Raw genomic sequence first — 14,462 nt, forward strand, 5'->3', positions numbered from 1 at the left:
CAAAAAGATGGTGGGCTCCAGTATTGTAGCAATAATGCTACAACTCCTGGAGCTTCCTTCTCTAATTTTATCAACCCGGTAGTTCGTAACAAACGTGGAAGCGACGGTGCTGTATGCACAAGTACTAGCTCTTGTCGCAGCTGTCACTTGGTCAGTTGGCACAAGTCCGCTAGGGCTCAAGCCAACTTCTATATGTTCTCAGAAGAAGCTTTTTAAGTGATGAATGAAAGCTATCTCAAAGGACATTAACCTACTTTGCAAGAATGAGCTGAAAGCCAACCAAACATGGAAACCCTAGTAAACCCTAATCTGACCAGCTTAATCCTTACGATGCAATAGTGGGAATGCAACTTCTAAAAATGATGCCATTACTTCTAGTGAGATGAGATGCATGAGTTTAAACTACTTTCATCTGAAGAGAACATGTTTTTGTATTTTTGCTCAAGTGGTTGGAGTTATTATGACTGTTCTTCTTACTGGGTCTTGACTGTGCAGGGGTAGTTCAAGGGGAGGAAGGCTTAGGAAAGGTCAGGAGGACTTTGAGAGGTTCCAGGGGATCCCTAACATCATTCCACAGAAGTTCACAACGTTCAGGTGCCTGGAAACCGTGTTTTCAAGCTTCTACAGGATGTCTGCAGGGGATCCTACAGGAAGCTCGGGATTTCTATAGGAAGTCTGCTAACTTCTACAGGATGTTCTGCAGTCGGAGTTTTGGGTGATGGAGGAGTGAATGAGCTGTATGGGTGGATAGGTAGGATGATAGGGGAGCTTGTGATGGCTTATGGACAGAGAGATGAGATGGAGAGAGGGTGTGTAAAGCTGGTTGGTCGATAGAAGGGTAGAGGCGATGGAAGGTCGAAAAGATAAAACAACGTGGATAATAGAAGAGTTGGTGAGCCAAGGATCTAGCTGGGAGGTAAGGAGATGGCTTAGGCATGGCTGAGAAGGATAAGGAAGTGATAAAGTGGTGCTGCGTAGTGTAAATGAAACAAATCACCTCTGTCTTGCACAAAACTGAGAATTCATCAACCTATTCTAACTGTTTTATTAAAAACCAAAGAACAGCGATGGAAGTTAAGAGAGAAATCGTGCATGGTGCTGAAACAAGGAGTTATTGCGCAAGATCTAAATGCATGGACACTTCTACCAATGGAAATATGACTTTAAAGCTTGCATGAACATGTAAAACTGCGTTTTTTTGGTGGTTGGCATGGTCTACACTCTCAATCTCTAAACAGAGGTGGAAGTGAGTGTACGATCAACCTTTTCTTGGAACTCTGATGAATTATAATCCTCCTGTTAACACCCAGGTTGTTCCCTTTGACTCCCAAGGGAATACGGCCGGGGTAACCACTAACCAAGCTTTGGATTATAAGTCCTAGCCTACCTATAATCATAGAGGGCTCTCTCTTTAAGTTTAGCATTGCTTTGTGAAGATTTTAGGCTAGATATGAGGTGAGGGTTTGGTTTGAATTTTGGTTGAATGATGTCTTTTAGTACGTAAGGTGAAATGTTCAGACAGTTCTAGTCCATTGGGCAATGGAGTCTGTGGCAGTGGGTTGTTTGAAATGCTTGAGTGGGATTGTTTAAACTGCAGGGCCTTTTGAATATTCCATGAAACAAACTTAATATTGTGGAAATGAAATATGATTAGCCAGTGGAAAGCAATTAAGAATTTCCCACTAAACTGGTGGTTTGAGGATGAGATATATTGCACAGGAGCAGCTTGAATTCCTGAACAAAGATCACTATGAAAATTATAGTCTGAAGGTGCAGCAATTAAGAATTACACTATCATAACTATAACTGAAGAAAAACATTCATAACAGCATAGATTGAGCTCAGGGTATTCCATGAATAAATCCTGAAAGCTATTCTTTTTCTTTGCTATCAAACTTGCAGAACATAGAACATGAATGGATTATGAAGGAATGAAATACATAACGAAGAGGTTAAAGACACTTATTGTATTATGAAATACACAGAATCCTGTGGCATTCAACAAACACACCATAACGCATCAAACAACTCAAGACTTTCGAAATTCCATCAGCTCTTTGTATTAAACTCTGAATATTTACAACATAGGATGTCTTCCAGAGAAAATCAACAACCCCTGCAAGCTTATGCGAGGGGGAATATATACAATCGGTTACACAAAATATCTGAACCGCTGAGTCACTTGAGAAGTAAATATGTTTACCAACTTTACAGGATAGCAGATAAGGAAGTTATTGCTGCTCTTTAAATACAAAATGAATGCTTTTTAATTCTGTCAAAAGACTTTTTGACCTTTGGAGGCCACTGAGTCGGTTGAGCGTTCTGAATAAATGTTGATTGATGTGTCTTTATGCTCTGTCATGCTGTAGCTTTCTCGGCCCTGTCATCTGTAACTGTCAGTGCTGCTCTGGTGGCTGAATTGGTTTGCTGAGTTGGCTCAATCCTTTCTTCTCCATTCATACTGAATGCATCAAATTTTCCTGTACATGATAACTTATGTTTTTTGATGAAAAAACTTGCTGAGAGGCTCTTGTTCACAGTATTAACTGTATCATTTTGGTCCACCATTCCTGTGTGGGCAATTGATGTCTCAAAATTGCATCTAAGGTCTCATCTGCCTCTGTATATTTGTAGAAGTTTGGAGGCACTTCAAACAAATGTTTGATCTCATTCATAATGAAAAATAAGTTCTCTACTCTGTTATAGAGACTTTGCCCAGATGCTGGCCCTGTTTCCTCTGAGGTACTTGGTCTTTCAGTGATCTGATTGGTAGCAAATGTATTGACCCTTTTAGCATAGTTCTCATGTGAAAGTAGTTTCCCTGCACTGTTCAGTAAGCCAGGGAGACCTCTGCTTTGTAATGCTGCAAACTTGTCCATAAATTTGTTTACCTCTGTCTGCATGTCCTGGCTTCTTCTTTCCAGTGTTTGTACCAGGCTTCTCAATGTAACAACCCTCTTTATCAGCAGGATAGTTTCAGTTCTGTTAGGGATTCCTATTGCTGCCAGCTGAGGACCTGTACGGTTATTTAGAACGTTAATCATTCTTTTGTCTATCTCAGGCATATTGCCTAGAGATGCCCTTGCTCTCTGGACTTCCCTGTGTGCTTTGTCTATGAGCTCCATTTGCTCATGAATGGTCTCAATATACTGCCATTGATCTGTGATTGATTGGCCAATGTTGGCCCATAAAACTGTCTTGAGCTGAGCCACCACTTTGTCAAGGGTAAGCTCTTTCTCCAGCTCCTTTATCTTCTCTTTGAGAGCCTTCACCTCTCTTCCCTTTTCAGCTATGCTTTGTTTTGACTTGTCATATTTTTCATTGAGCTTAGCCAAATTCTCCCTGGCTTCATTTAACTCTGCCATTTGGGCTTCTAAGGCCTGAATTTCATTCTTTAGCTTCTGCATATCAAGGCTTCGAGCCTGCTCTGTTGTTGGTGCTGGTGTTGATGTAGATGGCGTTGTTTGAGCTGTCTGCTCTGTAGGAGGAGCAGTAGTTTGAGGAGATTCCTCAAGGTTGATTATTTGTGGAGGGGGCTGTGATGTTTGGCCTCCTTCCTTCTATTGTAGGGCTGCCTGCAGCGCAGCCTCTGACTCTCCCAATTTCTCCTGTGTCTGGATCAGCTGTTTGTATAATGATACTATCATAGCTGCTGCATCTTGGTCATGCCTTAGCTGGGCAACCTCTTCTGTCTGAGGATGAAGAGTTGCTGGGATCTTGATCATTTTTCTCAATGCTGCCATATCTGCATCTCTTAATTTCAACAACGCTTGTACAACCTTGATGTCCTTGGGATCATGCCCAAGCTCTATGATGATATCCTCCAACGCTTTGATTCGGTTGTCCTTTTCCTGGGAGGATGCTTTCTCCAACTCAAGTTGGGCAACTGTGTTATTTAGGCTATTTCCCAGCCTATAATTCACCAAAGTTTTGTCTGCCAGAGTGGCATATACCATCTCACCCGTTTGCTTGTGTAATTCAATCTGATCCATGGGGTGGATGTCTTTTGCAAGGACCTCAAGGTTGGTCCTTATGTAGTCTGCAGCTGACTGTGGCTGCAGCATGGTTGGCATGAAATGACTCATTACCATTTTGCCCTCATGTACATCATATGCAGACATCAACCTCTGCTGGTTTGTAGGAGCCATCTTTAATAAGTGGTTGTAGAGCTGCACCTTGAGTGGCTCATTCCTCTTTTTGATATCAATGAATTGTTGTTTGATGCCTGTTTCAGCTCCCCTTTGGTGGCTTGAGGAGCTGACTTCTCCTACAACTGTTCTTTCTTGTTCCTGCTGAAAGGAACTTGCAGATGCCTCCATACTCGGTGGGCCCATGCCCAAAGATTGACCAATAGGCATTTCTTCCTCAGAGAGGGGATTCATTCTGTGCCTTTTCTCCCCTTGATTTATGGATGTGGTGAGGGGAGTCTCCTTCTCTCTATCCCTCTTTTTTCCATTTTCTTCTTTTTGTGGAGTTTGTATCACTGAGGCCTCCACTGTCTTTTCTTGCCTAGGAGGCACATTCTCTTGAGCCTGTTGCTCAGTGGATATTGGGGCTCCAGCCGTTTGTTCTTGCTGTTGTATTGGTTGCCCCTCTTTTTGCTGTTCTTTTTGCTGCTGTACTTCTTCATGAGGTGGATGTTCTGGCTCCATCTCTTTCTCTTTGCCTTTGCTGGAAGCCTAATAAGTATCTTTGGCTGCTTGCTGATGTGCTGTAGAAGATGAGGCAGCTGCTCCAAGTTACCTTTGATGTGAAGAGGAAACCTGTCCACAAGTTTCCAAGTCAGCCTCTTTTTCAATATTCTTTGCCTCTCTTTGTATCATTTTGTCTCTAGTAATTGGCTCTTCTAGGGTGCCCTCTTTCCAACTCAATAAGTTGGCATACTTCTCAATGTGAGGCAATCTGACATGAGAATAGCCACCCAATTTATGTTTTACCCTCCTGAGAGAAATGAAATGATTAGGGTCATAGGGTACCCAGCGAAAACTGGTTTCCAATCTGAGGGCCTCTAGCATGCCATCTGCTTCCTTCCATCCCTCCTCCCTTATGTTGTAAAGAAAAGGGCCTAGTTGGTTCCTGACCTTCAATTGCACCTTCTTGTTTTTACTATGGAAATGGATCATGTCTGCATTTCCAAATTGCCTGAAATACTCCAAGGAAAAGAGTCTCATAGGGACATACCTTGGCAGTCTATAAGGGTCCAACTCACAGCCATATATTCTGATTACTGTGTGGTGTTGGTAAAAGTACCAGTCACCAATGCTGTAGGACTTAGAGAGATGAAGAATTCTTTGCATTTCATCAGTCAACCTTGGAGGACGAACACCATATAACAAGGTCAAAGCTGGATGAATGAACAGGTCTATGAATTCACAGTATGTGTATGGTGAACGGGAGGTGCAATGAAAAACTGAGGTCCAAAATACTACAGACCTTGGATTTCCCTGGGCATCAAGTTTCTTGAGAGGAATAGGGAAACCGTCTGGTTGATAAAATAGGAACAGATGATAGATGTATGAGGTGTATCTGAACACCTTTTCCCTTTCTAGATTCATCAGTTGCTCATGAATCTTGTTTGCAATATACTCAGCATAGTCATAGTGCACAGAAGGAGGCTTCCCGGGAGAAAATATGGACAGCATGGCCATAATGGTGTCATCAACATCCTCAACTCCCTTGTACCCGAGGACATAGCTGATCAAATCCACCAGCATCTTTCCCAAGTCATTTAGATATGGATGTCCAATAGGAGGTGTTCTCAGAGCTTCAGAGCTTGGCTGAATAAATAACTGATTAATTTTTATGATTTGGGCACTGGGCAGGTTGCCCCCCTTCTTTAATAAGTCCAACATGGAGAGAGGAGTCAATGGTCTTGCAGAGTGAAAGTGCAGCATCTCATTTATGGCCTTAGGGGTGATGTGGAATAAGACTGAGTCTGTGGGACTAAGAACAGCTCTCTGACATGGATCATAGCATTCACAGCATCTATGTATCAAGTCTGGAAGGGAAATGACTTGAGGGAGGTTGTAAATGGGCAAGTTGGAGTCCCAAATCCCTAAAATATCAGCTCCACTGAGGTGTTGAGCTTTTAATTCATTTAGCATATGAATATTAAATTTAGAATTCATTGAGAACAAGTCTATCATCTGATAATCTTTATCTCCTAGGGCCTTCCATTCTATCTCTCTTTGTGGAGCATTCAGAGGTTGAATATTCAGGGCTACTTGTGTTTCCATGGTTAAGTAGTACTAAGACTTGTACTAGAACTGGTTTCAGTGGGCAAAACAACACAGAGGGATATCTCTGGAGTCAGAGAGGTGAATTACAGAGGAACTGAAGGTAACTGGTAGTGCCAACAATTGAAATACTGCACAGAGGACTGATAGAGTAAATGCCAGGCCTAGTGAAACTGTATTCACGGTGAATTAGCGGAGCTCGGGTCGTAAGTTCACGAATGCGCGAACTGTTGGTGAATTTGGGAAAATTTGGCTAAATGCGGGTTCTGCAAAGGAATTCCGACCCAACAATTGAAAATAGACACTGGTTACTGGAGGTTTGCTGGTAGTTACAGTGTTCTTCACTCTTTTTAAGCTATCTTTGGAGAATTATGGACAAAACCAGGCGCGGAGGGAGCGATTTGGATAAATACCTTATGAATTGCCGGCAATGGTTACAAATGCAGGTGTAATGGATGCGCCCACGGTCTTTGTATTGGTTTCTGCAGGTTGGCGGCTAACGGTCGTAGTATGCATGCAGAGCGGAACAGTTTTTGTTTTGCAAAAAGTAAGAAAAACCGCGATTTTCGGCAAAAATATGGACTTTTTGGGATATTGGCGCTTTTTTTGGATGATGTCAGCATGACATCATCAGGTGGGGTCAGGGTCGGGTGACGTCATCGAGTGACGTGGCGGCCTGTGAGTGGTCCACGGGGAATGGTGAGGTGGCGGACAGGTCAGAGCATTGTCTGACGGGGGCGCTGATGCGGCGGCGATGTGGCATGACGTGTGCACGACGTGGCGGTGACGAGGACGTGACGTGAGCGCAACTGGTCAGCGGAAACTAGAAGTGGTAAGTGGTAAGTTCTCGGACCACTCTGGATACGGAGTATTATCAGAGGGCGGCCCGAGAGAATATGGGGGTGACGCGTGGCAGAGGCCTGACATCACCCTCTGACAATTTCTCGGGCAATAACTTACGGTCGTCGGGGCCGACCCGATATGGATATGGGCCGTCGGATGGGAAGGTCCAGATCCGATGGTCGACGGGTCAATCAGATGCCAGGGCGATACGGAAGCGGGCGGGCATATAAAATAATATTATTTGGTGAAATTCGCGCCCGGCAAAACATTGGAAAAGTGGGTTTTTTAACTGTGTTACGGGAAAAATGGGTTATGCGCAGGTTTATTATCAAAACCAGATTAAGGTTATTAATCCAAGCGGATCATGGATTAATCCCAGGATTAATGTATGAGCACTTTTTGGGTCGCGCTATAATTTTTTAGCGCTTAAACCAATTTAAATCAAACTTAGAGCTATAATGCTCGGGGAAGGGGATACATAGGTATTTCGGGGTTTCTTTGCATAATTTACATAGTAATAGGGGAATAGGGGGTATAGGGAGTTAAATAGTAGAAGTTAGGGGTTAATATGAGTGGAAGAGGTGGATGAGGAGTGGAAACACTAAGTTTTATATGGAATCAACTTAGTTTAGGGAGTAGATCAAAATGAAAAGAATTTTAGACAAGAAATGTGGCTTTTAAAGAAACAAGAACCACCATAAGACCTTGACTTTCTTTCATGAACATAACTGGTAATGGGATGTTAGCAATGAATGTGAGGGGGGGGGAACAGGAAGTTAGACATGCTTCTTTGTATTGCTGCAAGATGATAGAGAAGAGGAAGTTCTCTATCCACTGATGTTTCCTTTGTGTTAGACCAGCAAAATTCAATTGAAAGGAATAACATTTCTACAACCCCTCTACCTACCCATTAACTTGCCTAGCATTTTTTGTTTCTTCATGGAGGGTGCACTTAGACTTGCAGACCCTCATGTGCCTTTTCTTTTCTTTTGGCTTTTTCTTTTGATTTTCTATCTAGAACTGCCCTTATTGCTTCCAAGGTCCCAGATTAAGCAGTTGGGAACCTTAATTCTCTACCTAACTACTGGTCTTCCAAGATTGAACAGTTTGGACAGACTTCTTTCTCTATTCTACAAAAAGAAATTTAAACATGGCATGATCCAGATTAAGCTGTTGGATCACCCATCCAAAATTTAGTCAATATCAGGCTATGTACACATATTACCTTCTCTTGAAAATATGGGATGTTTGCATCATCAAAGCAGAGCATATTTGAAACTTTCTTTGCCAATCATGAAATATGAAACCTATTCGTATAGGTATCTAACAGTGGCTCCACATGGGGATGGTTTTTCCATTTGAAAGACCAAGAACAGTAGGTCAGAATGCCTTGTCCCTTGACTTCTTTCACCAAACCTTGGAGTTTTCCTCTTTGAAATCTCAAAATTGTGCTCTGTCATACTTGTGGAACTTGTTGAACTAAAAGTCCTTTCCTGATTCTGCAAGACCTTTCAAAGTGAGCTATTCACATGCTGAAAGAAAACATTATATACAACAGATTATGTACAGGGGAACAGCCATGCTATGTTCATGGAAAGTAGTCAAAATAGTGCTTCAACATCCTGCCATTCACAGGACCTTCATCCAACTCAGTTTCATCCAGATTTTTTAGGAAATAAGTGTTGTTTCCTTGCACTGCTTAGATGACAAATGATCCTCTCCAAAGGGAATCAAATTTTCCATGGTTTCCTTTATCTTCCCTTCTTGAATCCCACTTAAGGACTTTGTCACCCATGTTGAAATCTTCAGCCTTAGTTCTTCTATCAAAAGCTTTCTTTAACTTTTCTTGTAAAACTTGAACTCTGCTATAAACTTGGTCTCTAGTTTGCTGCAAACATATAATTTGATTAACCCTTCTTTGCACATCATTTGGTTCAGCTTGGCTTTCTTGAAGAAGTTTCATGACAGGGATCCCTAGTGATGAAGGAAATTTGGCTTCTAATCCATAGACTAACTCATATGGGCTGACCCCTATGGATCTCTTGGTTGTTAGTCTATCTGCCCATAAGGCATTCACAAGCTTCTTATGCCAATTCTTCTTATTTTCTTCCAACACTTTCTTTATGATGTTTACAAGGCTTTTATTTGATGATTCAGCAAGGCCATTTCCTTGGGGATAGTATGCAGTAGAATGGCCCAAGGTAATGTGGAATTTGTGGCAGAAGTTGACCATCTTCTTGGATCTAAAGGCAGCAACATTGTCTGTTATGATCTTATCAGGACAACCAAATCTAGACAATATGTTATTCTCCAAAAACTGAATGATTGTTGAATCATTTGCCTGTCTACAAGGGATGGCCTCAATCCATTTGGTGAAGTAGTCCGTGGCTGTGAGGATCCATCTATGTTGGCCTGAAGATGAGGGATGAATTTCCCCAATGAAATCCAAGCCCCATTGTTGAAAAGGTCTCTCTGTTGCAATAGGCCTCAAAGGAAGTGGCAGTAACTTTCTCTTTCCATCAAACACTTGGCACTTATGACATGAAGTGGTAAAATTTTTGACATCAGAGAAAAGAGTGGGCCAATAGTAACCAGCCCTCAGTATTTTATCCACAGTGGACTTCCAATACAAGTGTCCACCACAGTCACCTGCATGAAATTCTTTCATGACATTGTTAGTCTCATTCTCAATTAAGCAGTTTAACAATATACCCTCATGATTTTTCCAAAGCAAATTGCCATCCATGACATAAAATCTTGAAGCTTTCATTTTTAGGAACCTAGATTTAGTTCTGGACAATCCTAGGGGAGCACACAAGTTTTTCAATATATAACAGATATCAGAATACCACAGAGATTGTTCAAAGGCTACATTGATCTTTGGAGTCGCCAGCTCCGGTTCACTGTCCAGTTGGTTGATGTCCAAGGCTTGGAAATTTGTTTCAGACATTAATTTGGCCAAACCTTGCCCTTTTATTAGTTTTGTAGGTTTTATTTCAATGTCAAATTCTAAAATGTTGGCAATCCATTTTCCTCTTCTGCCCTCTAAGTTTTCTTGAGTAAGTATGTCTTTCACATTGGAACTTGGCACATAAGCTATAACATGGGAGTATAGGATATAAATCCTAAAGTCTTTGATGGCTTTGACCAAAGCATATCCTTGCTTTTCCATGATCTGATATTTCATGGGTGCATCTCTAAGAGCTCTACTAAAGAAAGCAATAGGTCTCTCATTTCCTTGATCATCTTTTTGTAATAAGACAGCAACAATAGTATGCTGGGAGGCAAAAGAGAAAATGATAAACTCTTTGTCAAATTGTGGATTTGTTAAGACTGGAGTTTGGGTAAGGGCCAATTTTATTCCTTCAAAAGCTTGATTTGCTTCTACTGTCCATTTGACTTTTGAATACTTCTTAAGCATGTTATTGAGTAATCTGCTCAATTCTGCCAAATTTGGGATAAATCTCATTAGGAAGTTGATCTTCCCCAAGAATGCTTGTAATTCTTTGATGTTTCTTGGGTGGGGCATTTGCAAGATGGCCTGTATTCTGTCTGGGTCAATCCTAATGCCATCCTTTGAGATAATATGACCCAATAACTTGCCTTCTTCCAAACCAAATAGGGATTTCTTAGGATTTAAGGAAATTCCATATTTCCTACAAGTTATGAATATCTGTCTTAGATGTCTTAAATATTCTTGGTCCGATTTTGAGAAAGGTGTGAGGTCATCTAAATAAATGACAAGGAAGTCATGAATCTCTTTGGCAAAAGCAATATCCATTGCTCTTTGAAAGGTAGCTCCTGCATTTTTTAACCCAAAAGGCATTTTGACATATTTGAAGGTTCCCCATGGGGTTGTGAATGCTGTTTTGTCCTGATCATCAGGGTGAACTAAGATCTGGTTGAAACCTGAGAATCCATCAAGTAAAGAAATTCTTGAGGCCCCCACTACTCTTTGCAAGATGTGATCCATCTTGGGTAAGGGTTAATTATCTTTTAGGGATACTTGATTTAAGTTCCTTAGATCAACACAAAGCCTTATTTCACCAGTTTTCTTTCTTGTAGGGACCAAATTTGAAATCCAATCAGAAAACCTGATTGGTGCTATGATGCCAGCTTTGAACATCTTTTGTACCTCTTTTTCAATTGAAGGGAGAAACATAGGATTGATTCTCCTCAATTTCTATTTAAAGGGTTTTTGATTGGGTTTGAGAGGGATTATGTGTTGGATGACAGAGGTGTCATAGGACTTTAAATCCTCATAACTCCATGCAAAGACATCTTGGAATTCTTTAAAGAGGTCAATGTATTTAGGCTTCTGATCAGGTGGTAAGGATGCAGACAATTTTATTATCTTGGGCTTCTCAATAGTTCCAATGTTGCACTCTTCAATGGCAACATTAAGAGGCTGCAATTTTGGTTTTCTAGGGACATCATTTGAGTCAAAAATGTCCTCTAATGGAGCTAGGCCTGTTGGAATAAAATTATCTTTCAATTGTATAACTTCCTCTTCAGCATCAGCTATTTCCTCAGAATGTAATTGTTCAAGTTCTTGTATTTTCTCCTAGTCAAAGTTTGTTGAACAAAGCATTTGATTTGCTGTTTTGAGTGAGATATTTGTTTGGTGCTGTTCACCTAGTATTTGTGAATCACTTGCAGCCTCAGTATCAATGTTTAGTCCTGAGAATTCTTGCTGCAAAGTCAAGAAATTGTTTATTTGTGTATCATCCTCAAACACTTGCCAATCCTTGACATTGTTTGGGACAGAAGGTCTATGTTTTATCTCAGCTGTAAAGTAATGCTGGGGTTCAAATGGTAGTTTACAAGTGCTTGCAAATGTATCCAAACTATGAGCATGAAGATTATGGGTTCTAGGAATTTTGGTAATTTCAAATTTAGTGAAGGAATTTAGTATTTCAGTAGCAGCAGACCTATAAGATCTCAGTCTTTTGTCATTTGTGACAAACTTTCCCTTTACTTGTGGGATAATTAGGTCTGAGTCTCCTAGGATTGAAACTTTTATGGCTTGTAAGGATTTTACTAGCTTGAGGCCTAGTAAGAGAGCTTCATATTCTGCCATATTGTTGGTGCACCTGAAGTTTAACCTGTAGGCTCAGCCCTCTGCATGACTGTTTTGTTTGTTATGTATCCAAACCCCTGCTCCTGCCCCTAATTTATTGACTGATCCATCAAACTCAAGGAACCATAAGATCTCCTGTTTTAAGGGATTTTCAACATTCTTTCTATAATTTGGGATTATAAGTAGGAGTTCTTGTTTTTCATCTGGTTTATTTTTTAGGAGTGACTCATCAATTGGTTTCTCAATTTGGATCTCTAGGGGACTTGGTTGCTTACTCTCATGCATGTTTTGTTCAAGTGTGACTGATTTATTATCACACTCAGGGCTTGTATCATCATTGAACAGAATAAAGGAATCCATATCTGAATGGACTGCATAAATGGGGAAATTCTGAGGCTTTTCTTCACTGCTCACCATGTATTTCATAACTGACTCTCTATATAGCCTCTTGGGTTGCCCAAAGACTGAGATGGTGGCATATGACATGTCTAATTGCAGGGAACCTTGGAGTTTAGCCCCCCATGATCTTGATAACAACATTCCATATTTGGGTGGGATATCAGCAACTACAACATCCATTAAGATTGTTTTGTTTGGATACTGGACCAGGGATACACATAGATCTTTTATCAATCCTAAACACTTAACTTGGCTGGAGTCAAATGAAAATAGGTCCTTATAGGGTCTTGTAATGTCTAAGTTGCGTCTCTCCATCACTGATTTAGGCATAAGGTTATGAGATGTGCCTGAATCAAACATTGCATTGTGTAATATTTTATCATGAACATGCAAGCTGACATCAAAAGGTAAGATCCCTGTAACTGATGTCTTTCCATCAACCTCTGGACCGAAAAGTAGTTATGGGGTATCATCCAACACATTGACATCATCTTTATTATGGGTAAGTTGTAGGGACTTTTTAATTTGTTGTTTATAAATGTCATGCTTGGCTAGCTCTGAAAGGGGAATGGCTATCTTCAATTTTCCAATTTCAGCTTCTAAGTCAAAAGGTTTTTTAGATTGTACCTTGGTGTTGTGGTTGACAACCCTTTCTTTTTTGTTCAAGTTTTCTTCTTGGTTTTCACTCTGATCTTGAGGCTTGTCCTTTTTACTCATCTTCTGCGAGGTAATGCTCATATTAGGTTGTAAGGGTGATGTAGCCATTGCTTGTTGTTTTGGGGAAGATGTTTCAGTTATTTCTTCAACTGTTACTTCCTTTGTAATAGAATCAGTTTTGTCAATTGGCTCTGTGGCCATGGTTTTCTTAGGCAGAGGAGTGTCCTTTGTTTTCTCAGGCTGTGTCACATTTATGGTTCTGCTCCTTAGCTTGTATTGTTTATGAACTTCATAAACAGCTGTTTCATAGCCTTGTTTAAAGTCGAATGACTCACCTGACTTGGTTTGAAACTGTTTAATATCATCATCCTTATGATCTTCTTGACTTAGGAAAACTTGTTGATCATCATTCAGGCCCATTAGGTTAATGTGGGTGTCATCTATTTGTTCATTAGAAGTGGATGCTTCTGTATAGTTTTCTTGGAACGGAGGCCTGATCTCTGGTTCAGAACTGGCTTTACCAATATTAGGATTTTGGTTTCGTCTGAAATTAGGATTCCTAACAGGATTATTCTGTGATGCTTCCCATGATTACTTCCTCTCAACTGATTCTACTCTGTCACCTAATCTCTGCATACCAGTGATTATTGCATCCAATTTTTGATCCCATCCTGAAGGCTCTTCTTTGAAAGTGGTCTTTCTCTCAGTTCTTGTCCTATTTCTCTTGGCTATCAGATTGGCTTCCACACTTACTGCTATATCTTGCATTTCAGCTAAAGTTCTGGGAGCCCTTTCCCTTAATTGATATGCCATATCTGAATCAAACCCATCAGGGAAGGTATATAAAGCTAGATCCGGTGGGGGTCTGAGATTTTGGGGAATAGCATTGTAGACATTATTAAACCAGGCACAGTAGTCCAAGGCAGTTTCTTGGGGACCTCTTTTGATAGTATTGTATTCAGATAATATATGGAGTGGGTCCTTCTTCTTCTCCCATCTGTTGATGAATGTTTGGTAGAGGGCTTCAGGGTCAGCTATGGAATTTGGTGTAAGTGACCTAAACCATGTTCTTACATCCCCCGTTAAGCTTTGCACAAAAATTTTCATCCTAACCCCATCATCATCTATTTCGTAGTTTTCAAAGTAGTCCTGCATTTTCTTAGTATGTTGGAGGGCTGGATATGAACCAGTACCATCAAAGTATGAGATCTTGCTTTGGTACTCTTGAGGCAGAGGAGCTGGATTAG

Source organism: Pinus tabuliformis, chromosome 3_1, assembly GCF_031772625.1.
Source record: "Pinus tabuliformis cultivar Carrire ecotype Pingquan chromosome 3_1, CPIR1, whole genome shotgun sequence".
NCBI lineage: Eukaryota > Viridiplantae > Streptophyta > Pinopsida > Pinales > Pinaceae > Pinus > Pinus tabuliformis.